The sequence below is a fragment of the Mus musculus genome, chromosome 12 (assembly GCF_000001635.26).
Source record: "Mus musculus strain C57BL/6J chromosome 12, GRCm38.p6 C57BL/6J".
In the NCBI taxonomy this organism is placed as follows: Eukaryota; Metazoa; Chordata; class Mammalia; order Rodentia; family Muridae; genus Mus; species Mus musculus.
In genome coordinates this window covers 17,555,342-17,574,500 of record NC_000078.6, presented here as the reverse complement: position 1 = coordinate 17,574,500, position 19,159 = coordinate 17,555,342, and the positions used below count along the sequence as shown (strand labels likewise).

The 19,159-nt window shown below is 45.0% G+C and overlaps 1 long non-coding RNA gene across 2 annotated transcripts; it reads right to left on the bottom strand.

Annotated features, from left to right (window-relative positions):
* Nucleotides 1–9,493: 9,493 nt before the first annotated feature.
* Nucleotides 9,494–17,600, bottom strand: Gm36862. 2 transcript variants are annotated; one of them, XR_381310.2, is made up of 5 exons: nucleotides 16,884–17,600; nucleotides 16,593–16,783; nucleotides 11,399–11,650; nucleotides 10,817–10,975; nucleotides 9,494–10,542 (listed from the first exon to the last, which is right to left on the bottom strand). It is a non-coding gene; the product is annotated as a predicted gene, 36862 (long non-coding RNA). The 2 variants fall into 2 exon arrangements; XR_381312.2 differs by lacking the exon at nucleotides 11,399–11,650.
* Nucleotides 17,601–19,159: the final 1,559 nt, after the last annotated feature.

Sequence of the window (19,159 nt, the reverse complement as noted above, 5' to 3'; positions counted from 1 at the left end):
TGCAGTAAGTTAGAGGCTTGGGGTGGGGGTATGTTCAGGCCCAGAGTTAGTGCAAAGATCCCAACTGTTGTATGTCACAGCGCATATGTGAACACCAGAGGGCAGCTTGTACTGTGGATGTTCTCCTTCTACTCAGGGCGCTAAGCTTGTAGGACAGTGCCTTTACCCACTGAGTCATCTTGCTGGCCCTGACAAGTCTTTGAACTAAAGACATCTGAGATTTGACAGATATGGAAAGCAGGGGGTTTGTTGCTGGTGGTAATCATGTTATTGTTGTTGGCTTGTTTGTTTGTTTGCTTGCTTGTTTTGAGCATCTTCTGTCCATAAGCCCCCTTCTCTGAAGAAAAGAGCATCCTGGCTGCTCCTCGAAAGGAGGCCTAGAAAGAACTTCATAAGCCTCTCTGAGGGAAACAATTCAGTCAAGAAATGGTAAACAGGCCCTTAGCACCTGCTGTGGAAAAAAGTGGGGGAAAGACTGTGTTCTAGTGGCACCCTTGAAGATGGTGTGGTGGTCTGAACAAGATGGCCCTTGAATGTGAACACTTAGATGGTGGGTGGTGCTGTTGGGGATGTTATGGAACTTGTAGGAGGCTTTGACAGAGGAAGTAGATCCCTAGGGGCAGGCCTTGAGATAGCCCCACTCACATCCTGGTCACTCTGCTTCCTGTGTGTAGCTGCAGGTGTGGTCTCTCAGCTTCCTGCCCTGCCTTCTTGTCATTATGGAATCTCCCTCTAGAACCATAAGTCAAAACAAACTTGGTCATGGCGTTTTAACACAGCAATGAGAAGTAACAAGGACGGATGGGAAGAAAAAGCAGTCCTGTCTAAGAGTGGGACTACAGGAATGGAGCTTGGGTTTGAATCCCAGCACATAAACCAGACAGAGCGGTGAACACCTGTGATCCCAGCACTGGTTTCAGATGGAGGCAGGAGAACCAGAAATCCATGGTTGTAGCCAGTTCAAAGCCAACCTGAGTGGCATAAGAACCCATGCATAATAAATAAATAAACCATTGACATTGGCATGGAGTTGCCACACCAACTCCAGTAGGATCTGTGTGACAAGTTCCACAGACTTAGGTGATAGACCTCAAGGGGGGGTGGGGGTGGGGGGGCTCCTGGAACTGGTTGTGGAACTCTTCACAGGAGAAAAATTGAGCCGTAGTTCTCTTGGCAACTTATTTATTTTATGTTTTCTATTCCTTTTTCTATATACGAGATGTTCCTGATAACCTAGGCTAAGATCTTAAGCAAGTATCATGGCTACAAAACCATCCCTTGAAACGGAGTCACTAAGCATGACCTCATCTCCAGGAAAACCAGCGCTTCACTTTATAAATCATGTATAAGAGAGTATTGATAAATATAAACTTTCCCAACAATAAAATTTTATATGGCTACACATGTGTCATCGGAAATAGGTTTTGGTATATTGTTTAAGAAAGCCTTAAATAAAAAGAATTAAAACAGTTTAAATTTATGCTTTGAAGATTTACAGAAAAACAGGAGCTAGCAGTTAAACAGTAACTGACCATAAAAATTCATTAGTTTATTCTTGGGAATTTGCCACTAGCCTTAGATGATTTTTATATTTTGATGTACCAAATGATCATAATAATGTCTGTTCTACCTGGCTGTTTTATTGAAAACACCCTTTTCGAAGCTGTAATATTTGGATGATTTTGTACTTTTTATTTTGCTATACCAATGCCCCTTCTATTGTTCTGCTTCACTGAACACAGCTTTTCAGAGTTGTAACACCTGTTTCTCTATGCATAAAAACCCTTGCTCAAGAGCTGCAAAATCTCTCAGATTCAAACGGCCTCTTTGTTTGTTTCTGTTTGTCACAGCCAAATCCTTACCCACCTGGCCTTGAGAGCCCACATCCCAGGGACCCCCATATCCAGTTGGGATGGTCCGTGATAGCTGGCACTTCAACACTGGGCTCAAAGCAGGTAACCTTTCTTTTTCTAAAAAATATTTTTTTCTGGTAAGGATAGAGTGCTGCAGACACCTCGATAGAGACACATCAAGTTAAGACTACAAGAAGGTAAGAATCATAGGGCATTCATAGTCCAAAAACAGAGACTTGTTCCTGGCAGTATTGAGTCTTATGTTAGAAAGTAGAGGTGTTGAAACTCAAAGAAGAGTTTGGCAGCATTTTATGACTTTGTACTGAGTGTCAGTCCATGGTTCCCAGAGGAAGGAAGTCTGACTTTAGATTTTATTGCTAGATTGGAAGAAGTACTAGGCAGGATGCTTCCTCCCTTTGAGGGCTTGGATATATTATTAAAATAACTTGCATGGGAAAATGCCAATACTCTCTGCCAGGAACTAATTAGACCAATCAGAAAAACAGAGACAGTGCAAGATTACATCAAAGCATGTATATATGTCTCACCAGCAGTGGTCCAGGGTATGGCCTATGCTGCAGCAATGCAAGGGCAACATTTCAGTGCCTATGTTCAGAACTTAAAAGGAGGAAGAAACCAAAAGGTTTCATGCTTTTCTTGTGGCCAGCAAGGATATATGAGCCTCAACTATAATAAAGAAGAACAGACATCAAAAAATAAAAATGAGAAAAACCAATTTCCAGGGCTATGTCCTCAGCATAAGAATGGAAAGCATTGGAGGAATGAATGTAAATCGAAATTTCATAAGGATGGAACCCCTCTGAAAGATAAGACAAAAAATGGGGTGAGGGTCACTCCCTCTGCCCTGAAATTAAAAAAGGGCTAAAAGGGGAAACAAAGGAAGGTACAAGTTAACTGGATCCTCTAGCCCCTGAGTTAATATCTTAAGCTTACCCAGAGCAATGCCAGGAGTGCAGGACTAGATCTTACAGTAAATACAGATTATATACTCTCTCTTTATGAGAGAGTGCAGTTAGTAGATACAGGCTTTATAACAATTAGAAGAACAACTACAATTAGGACATACTGAAGAATCTAACAGTCCATGGAATACTTCTGTGTTTGTCATTAAGTAAAATATCAGGCAAATGGAGAATTTTACAAGATCTTAGGGCTGTTAATAAAACAGTGCACGATACGGGAGCTTTACAGCCAGGACTCCCATCCACAATTGTCCCAGAGGATTATTATGTTATAGTTATAGACTTAAAGGATTAGGTTAATTAATTTATTTATTTATATTTTTTGCTATAAAATTACAACCAGAAGATACACAAAGATTTGCTTTAAGTATTCCCTCTGTTGATTTTCAAAGACCATTTCAAAGGTATTAATGGAGGGTTCTCCCTCAGGGTATGAAAAATAGTCCCACTCTTTGTCAGAAATTTATGGATCAGGTCTTAAGATCCATTAGGGCTAAGTATAAAAAGGCTTTTATTTTACATTATATGGATGATATTCTTATAGCCGGAAAAAAACAAAGGATTTAACTGAATTAAATTTGAAAAATATGATTGAGGTATTGACCCAGTATGATTAATTATTACTCATGATAAAATTCAACATAGTAAGCCCATAAATTATTTGGGAAAAACAATTCATAGTGAATATATCATATCTCAAAAATTTCAATTTAGGATTGATAAATTAAAGACACTTAATTGCCAGGTGTGGTGGCACACGCCTTTAATCTCAGCACTTGGGAGGGAGAGGCAGTCGAATTTCTGAGTTTGAGGCCAGCCTGATCTGCAAAGTGAGTTCCAGGACAGCCAGGGCTATACAGAGAAACCCTGTCTCGAAAAACCAAAATAAATACATACATACATACATATACACACTTAATGATTTTCAAAAATTGTTGGAAAATATTAATTAGATTAGACCTTATTTAAAAATTACCACTGGACAGTTGCATCATTTATTTGACATTCTTAAAGGAGATCCTGATCCAAAATCTAAAAGACAGCTTACAAAAGAAGCCTTAGAACAATTAGAATTGATAGAACAAATGATGCAAGATACAAAAATAAAACAAGTAAATTATTTAAAACCATGGTCCCTTCTTATACTTAAAACATCTTACACCCCTACTGTATGTCTGTGGCAAGAAGGAGTATTAGATTAGATTTATCTACCTCATATTCAAGTAAAAATGGTATCTTCTTATCCCTTTATGTGTAGTCAATTAATTATTAAAGGGAGGTTAAGATCTAGGGAATTACTTGGTAAAGAAATGCAAGAAATTATCATTCCTTATAATAAGGAACAATTGGAGTATTTACTCCAATTGCAGATGATTGTGGAATAGCATTAGCTCATTATATGGGGCAAATCAAATATCATGTACCTCAATACCCTATATTAAAGTTTGTAGAAGAAACAGAGATAATCTTTCCTTCTAAAATAGCATTGGAACCCATTTCTGATGCCCTCTTGGTATTTACAGATGGGTCATCCAATGGAACCTCAGCTGTCTCTATAAAAGATAGACCTGTAACTATTAAAAGGGCAAAAGAAATTTCTGCACAGTAGGCAGAAATTATTGCAGTTATTTATTTATTTGACTTTTTTGAGACAGGGTTTCTCTGTGTAGCCCTGGCTGTCCTGGAACTCACTTTGGAGACCAGGCTGGTCTCGAACTCAGAAATCTGCCTGCCTCTGCCTCCCAAGTGCTGGGATTAAAGGCGTGCGCCACCACGCCCGGCATTATTGCAGTTATTACTGCCCTCGACCACATACCTGAAGAGTTCGATCTTTATACAAATTCAAAATATGTAGTTCATTTATTTCCTGATATAGAGACAGCTCTTATATCTGGGAGTTCAAAAATTATATCACTCTTGCTTCTGCTGCAAAATATAATTCAATCAAGAAAAAGACAAATTTTTATAGGACATATCAGAGGACATACTGACCTGCCAGGTCTATTGGCTTCAGGAGATTCTATGGCAGATTTATTAACGAAGGAACAGGTGACTGCTAGTATGGCTGAACAAGCATTGGAAAGTCATGCTTTACATCATCAGAATGCATTGGCCTTGAGAAGGATTTGACATGAGAACAGGCTAGACAAATTGTGAAGGATTGCAAACATTGTCCTGATGTATATCACTCATTAAAAATGGAAGTTAAGCTGGGTGATGGTGGCGCACACCTTTAATCCCAGCATTTGGGAGGCAGAGGCAGGTGGATTTCTGAGTTCGAGGCAAACTGGGTCTACAAAGTGAGTTCCAGGACAGCTAGGGCTATACGGAGAAACCCTGTCTTGGGGGGGAAAAAATGGAAGTTAGCCCAAGGGGCCTTAAACCTCAAGTTCTGTGGCAAATGGACATAACTCATGTCCCAAAATTTGGAAAATTGGCCTATGTACATGGAATTCCATATAACCCCCAAGGTCAGGCTACTATAGAAAGGACTCATCAAAATCTTTTTGTTGTTGTTGTTGTTTTGTTTTTGTTTTTTCGAGACAGAGTTTCTCTGTGTAGTCCTGGCTGTCCTGGAACTCACTCTGTAGACCAGGCTGGCCTAGAACTCAGAAATCCACCTGCCTCTGCCTCCCAAATGCTGGGATTAAAGGCATGCGTCATCACTGCCTGGCCAGGACTCATCAAAATCTTAAGGTACAACTTCAGAGATTAAAGTCTAGTGGTCATTATTATTCACCTCATCAACTATTAAGCCATGCTTTATTTGCCATTAATCGCCTTAATACAGATGATAAGGGTTTTATTCCTATGACGAGTGGCAGCTAGGAGTCGCCTTGACACCATAAAGAACACAATGAAAGACAGGCTGCGGCAGGAAGCGCAAGCCCACACGGCAGCTCCAGAGACACCAAAGGAAGTTGACAAAATAGTGTCTGACACTGGGTTTTCTAGAATCGAGAGGCTTGTGAAGTCATTCTCAAAGATTTGGAACACCTATGTCTGCCAGCAAAGTTATGCCTGAGGGCGGGGCTGCAGAGGACCTTCTAAGACAGAAGACGCTGACCCTCAGAGCAGCGAGAGGAAGCATGTTGCTCAGATGTTTTCAGATCGGCTAGAAAGCAGGTGCAGCCCAGTAGAAGTTGCCCCGTGTGCTGGAGAACAAGATTCAAGAGACTTAGAGCATCCAAATCCTTACCCACCTGGCCTCGAGAACCCACATCCCAGGGACCGCCCATACCCGGCTGGGTGGTCCGTGGCATGGGGTCGCAGTAATGGGACTTTGTAGCAGTAGGTAGACTGGGCTTAGTCCAGAACAAGATAAGGAAAAGTAGGGATTTGGAGCTGAATAGGAGGGTCAGTGTTTTACGAGTGTTTTGTGGGGGCTGGAGAGGTGGTTCAATGGTTAAGAGCACTGGCTGCTCTTCCTGAGTTCAATTCCCAGCAACTACACAGTGGCTCACAACCATTTGTAATGGGATCTGATGCCCTCTAATAGTGTGTCTGAAGACAATGACAGTGTACTCATATACATAAAATAAGTAAATCTATTTTTAAAAAGTGTTTCATGGGAGCTGGCAAGATGGCTCAGTGGGTAAGAACACTGACTGCTCTTCCGAAGGTCCTGAGTTCAAATCCCAGCAACCACATGGTGGTGAGATCTGATGCCCCCTTCTGGTGTGTCTGAAGACAGCTACAGTGTACTTATGTATAAAATAAATAAATTTTTGGGCCGGAGCAAGCAGGGACTGAGCAAACAGGGCAGACTGGAGTGAGCAGAGGTCCTAAAAATTCAGTTCCCGACAACCATCTGTACAGCTACAGTGTACTCACATACATAAAATAAATAAATCTTTAAAAAGAAAAAAAAAGTGTTTTGTGTTCTTGCAGAAGAATGGATTTTGTTTCCGTAGCATCCATGTTAGGTAGGTCACATCCACCTGCTGTAACTCCAGCTCCAGGAGATCCAGCGCCCTCCTCTGACCTCTATGAGCAACTGCATAAGCTGCATGCACAGGTTTGGGGGGGTGGGGGGTAATGTGCGCGCGCGCACACACACACACATAAATGGAAGAAAAAAAGAAAAGAGGGGCTGGAGAGATGGCTCAGTGAGTAAGAGGTAATAAGGATTCTAGAGGATCTGAGGTCAGTTTCTAACACCCACGTGGGACATATTTCACAAATACTAAAAAATCCAGCTTAACAATAATGAGACTTTGCAGCATTGGGTAGATTTTACACCCTCTTCCTGTCTCTAAGGGTCATATTACCTATCTACCTACACACACACACACACACACATATTGGGGGGCGGGGGTAAACATAAATAAATAGAAAGGCAAGGATTTATAGCCAAGATGACAGCAAGGTCGGTGAGGGGAAATTACTAGGGGAAACATCAGGATTGAGGGCTTCTGGCTAAAATGGCTTAACCGGACTCTTGTGAAGGCAGGCTGGCAGGCAGATGAGATCAGATGTACTCTGGGGGTGGGGGGCATGGAGAAGTACCCGATCAGATAAGCTCAGGTAATCAGGTATGGATCGTGTGACTGGGGTGACCGGTTTCAAGGCAAGATTGTACTCCATAGCACAGGCTGGCCTAGAGCTCACTAAATAGCTGAAGGCAATCCTCCTGCCTTAACTTCCCAGTTGCTGGGTAGGAGCCACCATGCCTGATTTCCACAGGATTCTTGCTAAAGCTTCTGGACCATTTGAACACAAAACAAGGAGTCTGAAACAGAGAGGTTGGAAAGGAGATGGGGAGGGCTTGGTTGGTGTGAAAATCTCAGTCTTATCTCCCGTTACTTCTCCTCTAAAAGCCTGTTCATCTGGTCTTCGAATAGAAGCCTTTTCCTACATTAGGCAATATAAACCCAACTCTTGCTCTTCACTGAACCTCTCCGTTGGTATAGAGACACACCTTGGTTTCTCTCCTGTTCCTCTGTCCTCAGTTGGATTTGCAGGCTCCCAAACTGAACCCAAGCAGGAAGAGAAAAAAAAAAAAACCCTCCTCCCTACAAGGTTGCCATGAGAGCTGCCTGCAAGAAAGCCCTAGAGACACTCCCTTGGGGCAAGCAGACATTTGGCCTAAGGGCTTATTAAATGCTCCTAGGCAGCCAGCCGCTTGGCTGTGTGTGGGAAAGAAATCAAAGGAGCCACCATCAGCTTCAATTTGGAGAATGGGGATAGGCAGGTCATAAATATTCACCAGGAGGAAACCACAGCCTGAGACACTGCCAGCCAGGCTAGGGATACTGGTCCCAATATCACTGCTCCATTTCCACCTAATACAGGTATAGGACAACAAGGCAAAATGTTTTCTTTCTCATGGGCACCTGGCTGGGGACTGTGGGCAGTCTCGATTTACAGGATGCTAAAGAGGACTTAGGTCCACCTCATCTGCACACTGACAAATGCACCAGACAGCATGCCACCTGCCTTCCAGCTCTATGCCATACCCTCCCTAGTATAGACACTAACAGGCAGCCATGATCATAGTCAAGGGCTAGGTTGGAAGGAGGTGTCCATGAGCCCTCCTGTAGCCTGCAGGCCCAAAGACAGGCTCATAACATAACATCATCTATGATGGTGGCAAGGGCAACCTTGGAGGCAAAACTGTCCAAATGTCTACTAGTTTTAAGCTCAGGTCTTTAAGCACTTATCATGGAGTCTGACCCAAGGATACCTAAGGCAAGATGCCACTGTTAGTCTCTGAACTCAGGAAGCAGAGGCAGGCAGATCTCTGTGAGTTTAAGGCTACATACATAGCAAGTCTCAGAGCAGCCATTGATAAATAGGGAGACCTTGTCTCAAAGGAGGAAGAGGAGAAGATAAGGGGGCCAATGTCAAAAACACAGTAATCAAGTGCTATAAAACCTCACAAAAGAGAACAGCTGGGTGGCCCAGGGAGGAGGCAGAAGAGGGGATGCATGGGTTATGGATGTGACACAGAAAGACTGTGACAGATCTTAGAATAGGAAAAAAATGCCATTTAGACACATAAAAACAGCTTACTCAGGATCCCCACTACACCCAAGGCTGCACCTGATAACCAGTGACGTCACTCACTCAAGATAACCAGACGCAGGCCTAGAACCCCATGTCACCCACTGGACAGTATACAAGCAGAGACCAAGAGCAATGCTCTGCTCTGCACATCTGGAGAGGTGTCACCTTGATCTGCCCTGAGGCTAGAGACTCTCCCGCTCAAACCAGATACTTCTGTTAGAAACTGGATCTGACCTTCAGCTGAGATAAGTCACACAGGTGATCAGTCTTAGTAAGATTGGCTTAGGACCTTAGTTAGGAATTTAGAGTGTGAACTTTGTGTGATGAGCCCTAACATAATAAAATATAACTTTTTTAGACTAACTGTCTTAGTTAGGGTTTTACTACTGTGAACAGACACCATGACCAAGGCAAGTCTTTTATAAAAACAACATTTAATTGGGGCTGGCTTACAGGTTCAGAGGTTCAGTCCATTATCATCAAGTTGGGAGCATGGCAGCATCCAGGCTGTCATGGCACAGGCAGATCTGAGAGTTCTACATCTTCATCCAAAGGCTGCTAGTAGAGGACTGACTTCCAGGCAACTAGGGTGAGGGTCTTAAGCCCACACCCACCTATTCCAACCAGGCCACACCTGTTCCAACAAGGCCACACCTCCAAATGGTGCCACTCCCTGATCCAAGAATATATAAATCATGACACTAACTATGAGTATTTATGTTCTTGCTCACAACAGATCTCTTTTAGGGGTACTTAGCTCAGGCTGACCTAAATTTGCTATATAACTGAGGTTGGCCTGCTCCCACTCCCCAGGAATTACAGGTATGTGTCACCATGGACATCATGACAGATATCCTGACAGGTGTCACATGTGGGTATGGGACAGTTCATGTGACATTGACATCACCTCCAGCAAGCTGAGACCTGCTGACTCAGGTGTCATTCTGGACAAGGTCTCAAGTGTGAAGTCTTGAAACCCATTGCATTGACACTATGAATCTCAGGGTCATGAAATAAGATGACAGCATAAGAGAACTCCCTTGACAATATCTTCAGGGCAAGAGTTGGAGAGTGAACAGGACATTTGGCTTCCCATCAACAGATTGGCCTCAGCCCCAACCTGGCCACCTTGTAAATAAGCCACCTATAGGCCTTAATATCTGTTCTGTCAATCAGTGTCTCGGTGATTCTCTGGAGTAGTATGAGAGTCAAGGCTACAGTATGATGCACGAATTCCAGCAGGCTAGAGGTTTGCAGGGAACCAGTATCATCCCCGATCCCATTTCTGAGGGCTGAAACCCCGCAAAGATGCCCTTAGCTTTTGCAGGAGAGTACTGGATGTGGGAGACAGAAAGCAGAGTTGTACACAGCAGGGACCAGAGGAGCCATCCCTCACAAAAGCCACTGTCCAGCCTGGCAGCCAGCTCACTCTCTGGATTTCACTCCCCCGCTCGGCTCTGGAAAGCCCAGTTAATTCAGAAGAGTCATTTTAATCAATTAGATGAAGTGTAAAATAACCGTTCAGCTCTGCTCAGAAATGGGGCTTGTTGTCTCCAAGGCTTTATTGGAAAGGCTTTTAAGATGGATCTATGAGCTTCTTGAAGGTGGGCGGTGAGAGGTGGGCTGTGATCTCAGAGAGCTCCGTCTGCTTCAGCCCCTCTTGCCACACTTGGGGCAAAAGAATCTTCCAGAGCCTCCTTGAGGACCCAAAAAAGCTGCTACCCACTGTGGCTGAGAAACCAATTACCCCAGGCCACTCAGCCTGCCCCAAATCCTTTTCCTGCCTCCCTCAGAGTGGGTTTCCAGTAAGGGCTTCCCTTCTTGGGGTCCAAAGCAGCTTCCTTCTTGTCCCTCTGCATAGAAAGATGGTCTGAGAAACTGCACCAAGTCCTAACATACAGTAGGCTCACTGGACACAAGTAGCAACACCACTTTCCAAATCCCAGGGCTCAGCCAGGAAATCAGGCTCACCTTTTCCAGAAGAGCTCTTGAGATTTTGGAGGCAGCATCCAGTCTCCCTGGAGAAGGGTCTCTCCCAATTGCTCCAGCAGGCCTTGGCTCTTCTGTTCTTCATCCATCACCATTCTGGTCCACCCAGCAGAGGATGGCATCAGCAATGATGCTCAACACCTGCAGACACAGGACGTGCAGAGCAAAGATACATTGTTTTGCATAAGTATCAAGTTATTGGTCTGCTCCTCTGCATGGAGCCTGAATAGCAAGATGGAGCCTGAGAGACAGCTGGTTTTGAGTTAAAACATGGCCCCTGAAATGTACCTGCCCTCTATCACTTTGGTTTGTCCTCCTCTCCCTAAAAAAGCCATCAGGTTTGAGCAACTAGTCACAGGTTCAGGACTACAGAAGCCCCCATGTGAAACTCTTGGACCCTCATCCCACCACACAGAATTCAGTGAGAGCACTCCACATTAGGGGCTGTTTTTGCTGGAGCGCTATAGCTCTGCAAAAGATGGCATTAAGATAGTCAAGAACAAACAGTGGCCAGCCACATGTGGGCAGAACTTGCAACCTGTTTCAGGAGCCACAAAATCCTACCATAAAGCATGCTGAGGAGACTTCCTCCCTGTGCCATCGGTGATGGGGGGCAGCTGTTCCTCTGCGCTGGCTGAAAAAGCTGAACATGGCCTGGCTTCACATCCCGTGGACAGCTGGACACAGAAGTGGCTGGCAGGGGTCGGGGTGGGGGGCTTCTATTTGGGGAATCTCCCTTGGAGCTCTGTCTCCTCAGATGCAAAAAGGGCTGTGTGCTTTTGTTTTGTATTGTGATTTGACACAAATTAGAGTCACCTGAAAAGAGGGAACCTCAATTGAGGAACTGAGGAATTGCCTCCATTGGATTACCCTGTGGGCATTTCTAATGGAAATTAATAATAAATAATAATAAATAATAATTTATTATTATAATATATTATATATAATTATATGTTATATATAATATAATAATTTATTATTATATAATATTAATAATAAAGGAGTGCCCCCTCCACTCCCCCACTCCTAGGCAGATGGACCTGGGCTGAATTAAGAAAGCAAGCCAAGGAAGCCACAGGGAACAAGCAAGCCAGCAGTCATCATTCCTTCATGGTTCCTGCCTTGAGCTTACGCACTGACTTCCCATGATAACTGTAGATTTATAAGATAAACCCTTTCCTCCCCAGTTGGTTCAGTGTTTTATCACAGCAACAGAAGAGCCAACTAGGATAGTTTGTCTCCAAGCCTACATTTTCTGGCCCCACTCACAGCAGCCCACACCCTATGTTCACAAGCAGCCTTGGGGTTCTTTGTCAGTGAGTATCTCACTCATCTAACTGGGGAGGAGGAGGAGGTAGGATGGATTAATCAAAACTAAGCCTATGTGAAAAACCCTAATGGAAACCCACTACATTGTAAGCTCATTTTGAAAACATAATTTTTAAAAGTTTGAATACAGGTACTATGCATGGGTGGACAATGTTTTCCCCAGAAGAAATGGGTCATTAAACAAAATAACCAGTGCCAAATGTGGGCTGCCTCCCTATGAGTTATTGGTCAGGGAAGCCCCCCAGAGGCCCCAAAACAACACAAGCTATTGCCATTGCTTGCCTACCAGAACTGGATGATAAGGCCCTATTGCAAAAGACAACACATATTGGCTGCAAACAGGGAGAAAGCAAGCTGGGAACTGCCCTGAAAATTTACTCCTCAGAGGAAGGGCTGGATTTCATAGTGCCCCATGGTTCATGTAGGCCCCTGGAGAAGAAGAAAAGATATCTCTGGTGCTACCCAGCTATAGGCCTTGAATGATACACACACAAGTGTTGCTTTGTTAAATGAATGTGTTGTCAAACTGTCTTCTCAATAGTTGTTCAAACTCATTGATAAGTGCTGTTCTCAACATTGGTCAGAGAAGTCTCCTTTTGCAGTGGACAGCAGGTGGAGAGGAAAGGGTTTATTCCACTTACGGTTCTCCATCAGTGTTCATCATCCAAGAACAAAGACAGAAACTCATGGATGGCAGGATGCTGGAGGCAGGAGCTGATGCAGAGGCTGCTCACTGGCTTGCTCCTCAGGGCTTGCTCAGCCTGCTTTCTTATAGATCCAGGACCACCAGCCCAGGGGTGGCCCCACCCACAAAAAGCTGGGCCCTCCCCCATAAATTACTAATTAAGAAAATGTCTTTCAGCCAGCTCTTATGAAGGCATTTTCTCCATTCAGTTTCCTTCCTCTCAGGTGACTCTAGATGTCTTAAGTTGGCATAAAACCAGCCAGCCCAAAAGACCCCTTGTACACTTGAAACACAACGCACCATTAAGCCATAACCTTTTCTTTTGTGTTCTTCCCTAAGATGACACTTTATTATTTTTATTTTATTTCATTTCATTTTATTTGGTTTTTCGAGACAGGGTTTCTCTGTGTAGCCCTGGCTGTCCTGGAATTCACTTTGTAGACCAAGCTGGCCTCGAACTCAGAAATCCGCCTGCCTCTGCCTCCCGAGTGCTGGGATTAAAGGTGTGCACCACCACACCTGGCTAAGATGACACTTTAATAACAACATTTTAATATAAACATGTCAAGCTTTGAATGTACCAATCTTTAAAAATACAGTCTCTTTAAAATCCAAAACTCTTTAAAATTAAAAGTTTCTTAACTGTGGGCTCCTATAAAATAAAAGATAAGACTGTTATAATCTGAACAAACCAAAACCAATCTCCAGCAGTGTAAGTAACTGAGTCCAATTATCTGAGATATACTCATAATTTTCTGGGCTCCTCCAAACGGCTGGGGTCACTTTTCCAGCTCTGCCCTCTATAGCACACACAGCTTGTCTTCCAGGCTCAGCTCCACTCCAACCCCAGCTGTTGCTCTTGGTGGTCATCCCACACTACTGCCATCTCCAAAGTGTTGGAGTTCCTTGCTTTACGAGGCTGCACCTTCACCAATAGCCTCTGACTTAGTCTTCATCAATGATTCAAATATTGCTGAGATGAAGCACCATGACAAAAAAGAAAGTTGGGGAGGAAAGGGTTTATTCAGCTTCCACTTCCAGATTAATGTTCATCATCAAAGGAAGTCAGGATGGGAACTCAAGCAGGCTGAAACCTGGAGGCAGGAACTGATGCAGAGGCCATGGAGGGGTGCAACTTACTGGCTTGCTCAGCTTGCTTTCTTATAGAACCCAGAACCACCAGCCTAGGGAAGGCACCACCCACAATGGGCTGGGACCTTCCCCATCAATCACTAATTTAAAAAATGCCCTATAGCTAGATCTTATGGAGGCATTTTCTCAATTGAGGTTCCCTCCTTCTGGATGACTCTAGCTTGTGTCAAGTTGACATAAAACTAGCCATCACATGATCAAAGAATAAATAGAAACATTCAAAGAATAAACATAAACTACTTAGCTGGAGGTTTATGAGGTTGATCCATTGGTAGCGTAGCGTATTTGTCGGGCATTCACAAAGCCCTTAATTCACAGCACTATATAAACTGGGCATGGTGGTACATTCCCAGTAATCCTGGCACCCAGGACTTAAGAGGCAGAAGATTATAAAGTTAAGAGGTAAGCATGGTTGAACAGTGAACTTGAGGGAAGCCTAAGCTACATGAGCTACAAACAACAAACAAGGAAACAACCCCCCCCGCCCCCCCGCACACGCACACCTATTTAACTAGCATGGCTCAAACATAGACCAATCAGATAAACACCAGCATGTCCCTTGCTGGAGGACACTGACATACTGAGCCCTGATGCTCTCATTCCAGCCACATAGAAGGAGTCATTCCATCCCACCTGCCAGCTTATCTGGGTTTTATAGTGGGAGCCTGAGCCATCCAATGATGGCCACAGCAGTGATGTTAAAACTCAGGGAGCAGGAGCCAAAGGCCAGGCCTTTTCTGAGCCCTCTAGATATATGAGTCTAACCCACAAAACACAGCCAAGAAATGTGATTGTCATACCCTGTGTGTAGACATGGGCGCTCTACACCATAGGCTTGTCCTGACAGACAGAGCTAGCCACGTCCTTTTAAGATGAGTATAATGTACACAAGTACAGCCGTCTCAGTCTGTATAAGGTTACTGGTATAAATGTTTTCAGGGCTGACCACTTAGTATTAGATAACCAATTGGTGTGCTCTTTCCTGGGGAAGACTGTTTCTCCTGGTCAGATTATAATCTTGAAAACTGAAAGAGCCGGTAGTGGTGGCACACGCTGGTAGGATTTGCTGAAGGAGACAGGGGCAGGAGGATCACCAGTTCGAGGCCAGCCTGGGCTACACATTGCTGGGAGTGGCGGCACACGCCTTTAATCCCAGCACTTGGGAGGCAGAGGCAGGAAGATTCTGAGTCCGAGGCCAGCTTGGTCTACAAAGTGAGTTCCAGGACAGCCAGGGCTACACAGAGAAACCCTGTCTCAAAAAACCAAAACAAAAAAAGAAAGAAAGGAAGGAAGAAAGGAAGGAAGGAAGGAAGGAAGGAAGGAAGGAAGGAAGGAAGGAAGGAAGGAAGGAAAAAGAAATCATTTAAAAAATAAAAAAAAAAAAGAAAAAAACCAATTGTATATACCTTGGTCTCTTTTTAAAGCAGGTAGTCATACTCTCTCTAGAAATTTCTATCTACAATAGACACACAGAGATATGGTTCAATGATTCAGATCATTTGCTGTCCTTCCAGAGAGAGGCCCAGAGTTTGATTCCAAGCACGCACATGGCATCTCACAACCACCTAACTCCAGTTCTAGGGGTTTGATGCCTCCGCTGGTCTCTGTGGGAATTGGGAACTTACATGGTGCATAGATATACATACAGGCAAAACATCCACACACATAAATAAATCTAAAACAGACACACAGGGCTGGGAAGATGGCCCAGTGGGAAAAAGAGACTGTGGTGCAAGTGTGAGGACCCGAGTTCGAGTCTCCAGCCCCACATTAAAAACTGGGCACAGTAGTATGAGCATCTTTAATTCCTGTGCTCCTACAAGGAGATGGGAGGAGAACCCGAGCTGCAAACAACAGCAAAAGGGATGTTCCAAGGTAGAAAGTGAGGGCCAGTACCTGAGGTTGCCCTCTGATACACATATGTGCCAAGGCACGCACATGTTCATATTCACACACACAGTGAAATAAAACAAAACACACACAAACACAGGTACTTTATTGAATGGGAGCTGAACTTATAGACCTCAGTTTCCTGATGCTATAGGAAGGACAAGCATTTGTCACCTACTTGGTGCCAGATGGAGCCCTGAATCAAGGGAGAAAGCCAGTCCAGGGGCTGCAGACTCAACCTCCCTGAGATTTGAATGCCCAGCTCTCAGATGGACTTGGAAGCCCCAAGAGTCACAGGAACTAGTAACATTTTCCCCTGGTCCAGGCACAGTGCAGGAGGTAGGAGAACAGCAGTTGGCTTGCACTGCCAGGCCCCTGGGCTCAGGAGGGCCAGGCTTACAGCTGCTGTGGATTGTTTGCTGCAGGCCCTGTTGGCACCATCTGCCCTGGCCTTGCGCCTACCACTGCCTGGGATGAACGTGCTCCATCTGGTCCATCTGGTGTGTGTGTGTGTGTGTGTGTGTGTGTGTGTGTGTTGCTCATTTGGGGACTCAGGGAAACTGAGGCTCCAGGGGTGTGTTAGTGGCCCAAGGCCACTGGTATCCTACCCTGACTGGGCTAATTGTTTCTTCTCCTGACTGGTCCTAGCTCCCATGCCTGTACCCCCACCACTCACACCCAGCCTCAGGAGAAGATACCCACCTCTTCACTCTCACTCAATGCTGCCCTTTGCTTCCCCCAGGGACAGGCTGACATTCACCATGGTGAGCTCTCTTGTCCCTTCTCCACACAGCTCAGAGCTAATTGTCCTGATTCCCTTCCAAGAGCAGCTTCTCTGAATTGCCTTCGCAGGCACAATTAGGCAGGTTCAGCTTGACTTTCACACTCCAGCTCTGAAAGAAAAAAAAAAAATCAAATCAGCCAGGAAGCGGCGCCTCTCGGAAGTTCGCTGAGAGCCCCTTTGTGCGGTGAACAAAGCACACGCATAATTACCTGCTTAGCTGATGAGCTCAGGACAGGGCCTGCTCACAGGAGAATGGGGCCCAGCACCCCACTCCAGCCAGACCCCAGCCCTCCCTTCATTAGCAGAAGGTATTTTTAGAACAGCCAGCCAGGCAGAGACCAAACTGTCTCTTGGGATGTGTGGCATGCAGCATCCCAGAGTCCCCTCTCCAAAGGCTGCCATCTAGAACACCCAAACAGGAGCTAATGGTGGAGAGAGGCAGTAAGTTCAGTGGCCCAGAGAGGAAGATGGAGCCCTGGGTAAACGGTCAGGTTCGGGATGAGCCTGCCTGAAATCCCAGTCTCTCTGAATGTGCTTCTTGCCCTGTCTAATGGTGCATCTTATATGCCCCATTTTCTCAGTCAGGAGAAAGTAGGGACTTCTAGCCAGTCTAAGAGGGACGGCTTCCCTGCTAAATTTCTGGGTACTCCCCATCGTCTGGAAGCTGCGGACAAGGAAGGCTGTAGTTTGGGGAGAGACAGTGAAGAAACACTTGCAAACACAAAGACCAGAATTTGAGCCCTAGAATGTTACGGGAGGTTGGGGGGAAGCAAAAGCTACGAAAGAGGATGGAGCATTGGCTCAGACGTTAAGAGCACGGGTTGCTCTACCAGAGGGTCCAAGCTTGATTTCTACACGGCGCTCACGTGGTGTCTGTACACTCACTTGCAGGGGATTTAACGACCTCTTCTGGCCACTGCAGGTAATGCATGCATGTGGTGCACAGGCAGATGCAAGCAACGCACGTAAATAAATATAAATAAATCTGGTTGTTTGTTTGCTTGTTTGTTTGTTTGTTTGTTTGTTTTCTAGACAGTAAGGCAGCCTTCACTGATGTCTTCTTGGCTAAAGTTAGCTGTGTAAGCATGATGACCTGCGTTCAGAACTCAGCACTCACGGAAAACATGGCCTCGAATATCCTGATAACACCCAGCATTGTGGAGGGCAGAGGCCGGAGGATCTGTGGGGCTGGTTGGCTGCCTGCCTAACTGTAGATTCATTGAGAAATCCTATTTCAAAGGGATAAAGCTGTAAGTGATAGCTTCGAGTATTCAATGTGTTTTGCAGCCCAAAGTTCCAAACAATTCCACAAGCTCTCTGCACCCCCCACACCCCACCAACGTGGTCAGATCTGTCATAGCAATACCTCACTCTGTGCTGCAGAATTCTGCTCTAGTTTGCTTTCTGTTGCTGTGATAAGCACCATGATCAAAAGCAACTCAGGGCAGAAAGGGTTTATTTCTTCTTACAGTTTATAATCCATCATGTAGAGGATTGAGAAGAGGAACCTGAGGCCTGAGCACCTAAGGAAATCTGCTTACTGGCTTATGCCTCGTGTTTTTCTCACCTTGCAGGACCACCTTTGCTGGAGTGGTACCACACACATTGGGTTGGGGCCTCCTGTATCAAACATTAATCTAGAAAATGCCACACAGACATGCCCAGTAGCCAATCTGATGAAGGCATTTTCTGTTGAGGTTCCCTCTGCCTGATGACCACAGCTTGTGTCAGGGGGGCAGAAAACTAACCAGCACAATGAATGTGACGGATGACAAAGTGAATGGAGGATGGGAGAGATGAGTAGGAGTGTTAATCTGTTGATTCCCTAACTGGTTGTGTGGCATAGAATCAGTACAGGTGAAGCCTAGAGAACCCTCGGATCATCAGCTCTGTAATTCAGAGACCCAGAGCCAACAGTGATTCCAGTACAAACAAGCCTGAAGGCAAGTGAAGGCTAGTGTTCATCTCAAGATAAGGGGCAAATTCTACACACACACCCCCCCCCCACACACACACACCATGTGCACCATTGTAGTGATTTGTCTTATTCCAGTATTCAGGAACCTGAGGCAGGAGAATTGTTAGAAGTTTGAGGCCCAGGCTGGCCATATAAGTACCAGGCCTGCCAGGGCTACTGTGTACTTACTGAGTTACTCCATGCATAAAATCAACCTGGAGCCAGGTGGTGGCAGTGGTGGCACACACCTTTAATCCCAGCACTCAGGAGGCCAAGGCAGGCAGATCTCTGAGTGCGAGGCTAGCCTGGTCTACAGAGTGAGCTACACAGAAAACAAAACAAAACAAAACGACACCCTTTCAACAACAAGCAATCTAAAGAAAAAATTAAGAAGGCAAACACAGGTTACAGCTCCTTCTGTACAGATTAAGACATGGATCTGAGGGTCCTCGCAGACCCTGCCCTGTCAGGAACGCATTAAATCTATGTGGTTCCTCAGTCTACTTGTGCCTAGGAGAAAGGGGAGGG